Source organism: Limulus polyphemus, unplaced genomic scaffold (genome assembly GCF_000517525.1).
Source record: "Limulus polyphemus unplaced genomic scaffold, Limulus_polyphemus-2.1.2 Scaffold3723, whole genome shotgun sequence".
Lineage (NCBI taxonomy): Eukaryota > Metazoa > Arthropoda > Merostomata > Xiphosura > Limulidae > Limulus > Limulus polyphemus.
The window spans coordinates 14,922-21,724 of record NW_013669333.1 but is presented as its reverse complement, the minus strand read 5'-3'; the positions used below and the strand labels follow the sequence as shown (position 1 = coordinate 21,724).

Genomic DNA, 6,803 nt, shown 5'->3' with positions numbered 1-6,803 from the left:
GTTACACAATTAAAAACATTTTATTTAGGCTTATCTATGGCCTTCAAAAAGTTGACGACTCTACATGTTTCGAGATAGGCCTAAGTAAAATGTTTTTAATTGTGTACCAGTTTAACGTTGAATATTATTTATGATTTTAACACATGTACTACTTGCCCCCCAGTAGCAAGTCTGCGAACTTACGATGCAAGAATCCGGGTTTACATACCCGTAGTGGGCAGAGCACAGATAGCCCATTATGTTGCTTTGTGCTTAACTTCAAATTACTCTATACTAATTGAATAAGTAGAGTTGTTTAAACATTTGTTTAACAACAAGTAAAAGCTTGGAATGGTCTATTCTTTCATTGGGGTGTGTGTCTTGTTAGTCAGACTAGTTTCGGAGAATTCTACTCCTCATCAGTGACTCTGGACACTACCACCAATGAAATATCAAACCAAACCAAGCCTACAAAGGCTTAAACACACCAGTTCGATTTTCGATACCTTCTACTACAAACCACTATAATCTCAAAGAAGCTGATTTACACAATAATTTAAATAAAAATCTAAAGAGTTTTATATGCTTTCTTTAACACACTTTAAAATATTCAACAATTTTATCTAAAAAAAATTTTTGCAGTTACTTCCAAATTACAATCGCAACTTACCCTATTTTTTTTTAACAAGGTATGTAAGTTAACAATAAGCACACAGGAAAGTGTAAGTACTTCTGCTGAAACCAAACTTTATTGCTATCAAAACTATTCTGCAAGAGAGCAAATTACATAATAAATAAATACAGTGGTTAAGTCACGAGTAAAAGTTACGGTGATCAGAACTAATTATTAGTACAATTTGTACATGTGACAACTAATAAGTTTAATCAACCAAACATTTTTTCTTTTTCAATTATCACAAAGATTTAAATGGTGTGAAAATGATACAGTCATATAATATTAATTTCAATTACAGGTTGCCTTCTTAACTTGCACTATAAACTCTCAGTATTGCATGTAAATACAACACAAATTTATACAAAAAAAACTAAAGTTACCACATTTAAAACTGCTCCACACAAACACACAACAAAATTACCTGTTTACATAACTTTTTATGAGCCTACTACTACACAGTGTTTTACTTACAGATACATATACCTGATTTCTATCGATGGACAAAGTAACACATATACACAAATTGGTACTTTTGTAAGCACTACAACTTACATCCTTTTTTTTTTGTTTCTTTTGTACCGATTGATCCTTGGCAGATTAGAGGGGTCAGATTACATTAACTGGTGTGGTATACAAAATGAAGAATATGTTAATACCCTCATGTAGTAATCTAAATTATTTTTAGAAAATTGTTTTCAATGGCTATAAGAGAATCTAATTTCAATTTGATGAGTTGTATGATTAACTAAATGGGTTACAGTGGTTGACTTTTGAGTTTGGCAACTTTATTTTTGTCATAGTATGTAAAAACTGATTACAACAATGTTCACCATAATATCCATGTTCAATATATAAATTTCTTGATTTATAAAAGACAAAAAAGATGACCCACATGTGCATACTGAGTTTTATTTTGACCATTTTCCAAGAAAACTTTCATGCACACCTTGGCTTTACCATTCATAGAAAATATGAAATCCCTTCTATGTATACTTGTATCTGTTTTCCTGAAACTGATAATAACTTTTCTTTTTCATTAACAACTTAAGAACTGAGCCACAAAGGTAATACATTACATATCAAAATAACATATTGTTTGAATCTGGTATTTATAATTAACAAACAACTGAACAACAACAAACAAAACTTCCCAATTATTATTGAGAATTTTCAGATTACATATTACAGAGACATATATATACATATCCATTGACCTGAAGAGAAACTAACAGTGTAAGTTAATGATTCAGGAAGTTGTGCATCAAGTAAACAGACTTGTTTATTTGTTGAATTTTGCATAAAGCTACTCGAAAGCTATCTACTTTAGCCATCCTTGATTTTGAAGTGATACACTAGAGGGAAGGCAGCTAGTCAACACCACCCACTACCCACTCTTGTCAGACTGAATAGTGGGACTTGACTGCACTCTTATAACACACTCACAGTGCCAAGGTGTAGAGCCTGCTTTTTTTTTATGATATGGAAAGAGTCAAGGAACCTCAGCTACACAGTCTGGCACACCAACCACTGAGCCATGTTTAGTGCATCAAACATGGAACATACACAAATTTAGTACTTTAAAGTGAAAAATAAACAACCAAAACGAATAATCTTGATCTTTATAATAAATATGGCAATGCTCTCCATTTCTAGCTTATCTTATTAACATAAATACTGACATAACGATATATATAATAATATATTCACTTGTCAAAAGCACAGTTACTATTCCTTTAACACTTCCTTAAATTTACCATAACAAATCTAACTACACACGTTTTATCCTAAAAGAGTTTTTAATCCAAGAAAGTAAAGAGCCCACCTCCACAGAATACAAAGAATATATTCATATTTGAAAGTGGGAACTTTAAAATGGACTTACAGACATTGCATATCCAAGGCCTAGCTAGGCATACATACATATACCCATGCATAAAATTGAAAATTCAAGATTTGAATTTCCTTTGATATAAAATCTTAATCCGATTGTTTTCTCTCAATGAAAAAATGCCAGTTATTAAAATGTAAAGTTTTACAACTCTCTATGTCTCCTGTATGGTTAATTCTTTTATAAATTGTATGTATGTAAAAAATTTCATTAGAATACATCATTTCAGGTGTAAATTCCAAAACCTTTCCTAAGAGGATCCCCCTGGATCCCCACTTGTAGGAGGGGAGCATCCTCTCCCCCTATGCATATGCCTCACTATACCCTACTTGTTAATCTACAAATCCAGAAATAAAGTGTGTAACATAGTGGCAAAACTGCAATGTTGTTTTATATTCTCCTCTTACCCTATTTCATAGTCCATACATCGTTTTACAAATTTAATGTTAAATATATTCAATGAGATATATATTTACAGTGGTCTCCACTTATTTAGATTAGACTTTACAACCTGCATGGCTCCTTGGCACATTTGAGCTAAATGACTACAATAGAGACCCCAAGAGCTCAGATATAGCTATCCCTAAGTTTTAATTACTGACCAGAGAGAGGTAAACCAGGCCAGTCAACAGCACCCATCACTACACTGGCTTTACCTGGCTCTTTGAACTGAATGCTGGGAGTGAGTGTCATATTTATAACACATCTACAGCTAAAAGTACAGAATGTGTTTAGCAGCATCACATCTCAAACTTTGGACGGACAAATCTTTCTGTAACTTGGAATGTTAACCATTAAGATATGCTTAGCCCATTTATAAAATACTACTACTAATACAATCCTTTTATGAACTTAAAAACTTTAACAATGTGTACTGGAAAATTTTTGTGTGTACGTCATTACTATTCATGACTAACTGAAAATAAAAGGCTAAAATTCCCAATGTCAAATACTCATCTTAATCCATTACTTACCATAAGAATGTACTTAGTACACCTTCTATTTCTATTCCCCATGACCATATGGGCATACTTTGATAAGGACTTTTCACACTGAATCTGATGTTAAATGGTTTGGTGGGCCTTTCTTCCATGAAATATAAATCGATTAATCAAATATATAATATTTTTTTATATTTCATGAAATTCAGTATTTTCCATTTCTTGGGAAGATGAAATGTCTGGTCACAAAACTCTAATATTAATAACTGATGTACAACTATTAGTTCATTCTAGTTTATTGACTATTATCTTACTGATAACAAAAAATGATGCTCTCAGGTTTTATACTGGTGATTGTGATAATGAATAATCTATAACCATGTTTCATATATATATTTTAAACTCGCAATCACCATATTATCATAACCCATACTTATTTGTTTATACTATGAACCAAGTCCATATGATTTGATGCATTTTACATATTTGTAGATCATTCTAATGTTCTTTTCCACTATGGTAAAAAATAACACCACAAAGAATTTCATGCATATCAACAAATGCTTACACATAATTTATTCCTACAATCAGTGCATGAAAACAAAAACAGCAGCACTGAAAATACATAAAAGATATGTGACTTACTTTGCAAATGCATGTGCTTGTTCTGTTTGTTTGAAGTGCAAAGTCCTGATATAAAATGTAATGAAATAAGGAACATCAACAGAGTTTAATATCAAAGTGACTAGTGGATACCAAATATTCAACAAACTAGATGATAATGTTCACTGTTGCACACACTGGACAGAATACTAAGCTACACATGGTTTAAAGTTAAAACAAGTTAACACATCTTTGTTCTTATGTGATATTCCAATGTAAAACATGCATTTTCTAACTTTTTGTGGAGACAGAACTCGTATACTGATTCAAAATTGTGTGACTGGAAAACAAGAAAGTAATATACACAACATGCAAAGTATTAAATATAAAAAAAGTAAAATGTCTAATTTCTAAATATCTGTTGTGATTTTGAGAAGAAAAAAGAGGTAACAAATGAATGTTCATTCTCTCTTTTGCTTTTAAAGCCAGAAACAAGGAGTGTAGTCAGTGAATTTTCAACTTGTTAAAGTTGTTTTTATCACATACATTACATTTAAATCTTTCCAACCTGGTTGTTTGTTTTAAGCATGGTACAATGTAGTTACTGGACTAAACTGTTCAAATTCACTGTGCTTCAATCGATGCTGCAACATTGCATGTTTCCGTGTAAACACTTTCCCACAAATGTTACAGGCAAAGTTTCGATGACTTGTATGCTGGTAGTGGAAATGGGTTCTTTCTGATTCATATGATTTGAATGGTTTCTTGCATACAGGACATATGAATGGGGCATTTCTATTTCCCTGGTGCATACGTCTGTTCTGCAATGTATCTAGAAATAGAAGAAGATGGTAGTGAACATGAAACTTAACTTATGCAAAGAACTAGAGGAAAAATATTCATTAAAAGAAAAGAAAAGGCTTGATGGAAAAAAAAATAATAAAGTTAACATGTTACAATAACTTCCTTTCGCAAATACATCGTGTTTATGTGTCAAAATTATTTACTATTATAAACAAAATATAATCACTTAAACTTATATTTTACAAATAATGCAAATTAAACTTTCAATAGTTTTTTATTTAAAGACAAAAATGTTGAATGAACAAATTTTCTAAATTATTGTTATATTTACATGTTAAACACTACACAACAGTCCACACACACAAAATTAACTTTCTTAATTTCCTTCCACAAAGTATAAAATGTCTTTGGCAAATGTTTAAGTTCAGAATATAAACTTTATTGCTTGTTTTTTGTTTTTTTGGCACAACTAAGACAAATCTGTAGAAACATTGCAGAATTGTTATGTAATGTATACATGTCTTACAGATTACAAGGCACATTTGACGAGTGTATGATCTCACAATGACACATTGTAAGTAAGAACAAAATTTAATATTTCACACATCTCAGTTTGAACAGGAGTACATCCATATCCCACTACATGCTACCCCAGAATGTTGTAATGGTAAAACATGTAAGATTCCTCACAAGCTTTATTTCTTCACAGGATTAGGATTTTCTAAACGAAAATATAACCATCCCTCTATCTAATAAAAGTAAGAAACATCTCTCATTCAATGTTTCTCAATTATTCCATCAAACATGTAATCATGTAAAGATAAAAACTGTTTCAAGTTTCTATTTCAGTGCAAAAATAAAATCAAGTGTATTGATGAGAGTAAGAAAAACACCTGAAGAAACATACATCATTCGCTACATTCTTCATTTTTGATTAATTTGTAAATTATGCATAAGAAAATTGTCTTAAATCTAACAAAACTCAGGTTTTACATAATGAATTTAGACACAAAATCATTCCACTTACAGAACATATTCAATTAATCCATTTAAAACTGTGTGGACAGATATGAGATTATTCTAAAAATACACTGCAGTTCTTGATAATAAAAAAAATTGGTAGATTTTGCTTCAACTTTTCTAATAATAGCTTATTAATTTGCATGTTTACATAATTCAGCTGCTTGAGATATCCTCCGAAGTACAGCTTATTTTATAACTGGCAAGCTGTGACTAAGAATCAATTCAAAGTATTAATGAAAATGTTTTAACTATTCTTAGCCTGATTGTATATACCTGATCTTTTTCTTTTAATCATGTAAACAGAAGATTATTTGTAGTGAGTAAGTTTCTTAAGTACATAAAAATTTTGAACTACAGGAGGAATAATTTTAATAGACAAGTGTGTTCTACAGTATAGCTTCTTTATGCTGAGTATGGAACTGAATAAATGTTATATTGTGAGATTAATTCTGATCCAAAGAAAAACTCAGGGTGTGAAACAACTAATTAACTGAAACACAAAGCATGTCATATAAACTTTTTTGAAATAAATCATTAAACCTCATGGCTCAAGAATATTAAAAAAAAAAAAAATTGCAAAACATGAATCTTAGTAACTAGACACAGTGAATGAGTTATTTGGTTTCTGATCTATTTTCCACTTATGAGGACCATTCAAGCCTTATGTAATAACCTATCACCTGCTGAAAAGCCTTTATTTTTTATTCATTTATTTAAACACAGTTATGCAAGTTTAACCTAAAATAATAACAACAGGAAAAGTTTAAATTGGTATTACATGAATACAGTTACCCATTTGTAAATGCAAGTATTTCACAAACAAAACGTCACTAAGGACTATTGGAATTCTACATAACATCAAATATGATTTTAAAAAAATGACAAGCAT

General features: G+C 30.6%; 1 long non-coding RNA gene across 1 annotated transcript in view; it reads right to left on the bottom strand.

Annotated features, from left to right (window-relative positions):
• LOC111088420 overlaps positions 1-6,803 on the bottom strand; it is a 27,024-nt gene that overhangs the window by 5,865 nt on the left and 14,356 nt on the right. The window contains exon 2 of the long non-coding RNA XR_002612942.1: positions 4,656-4,919. This is a non-coding gene — a long non-coding RNA (uncharacterized LOC111088420). The remainder of the gene's footprint in view (positions 1-4,655; positions 4,920-6,803) is intronic.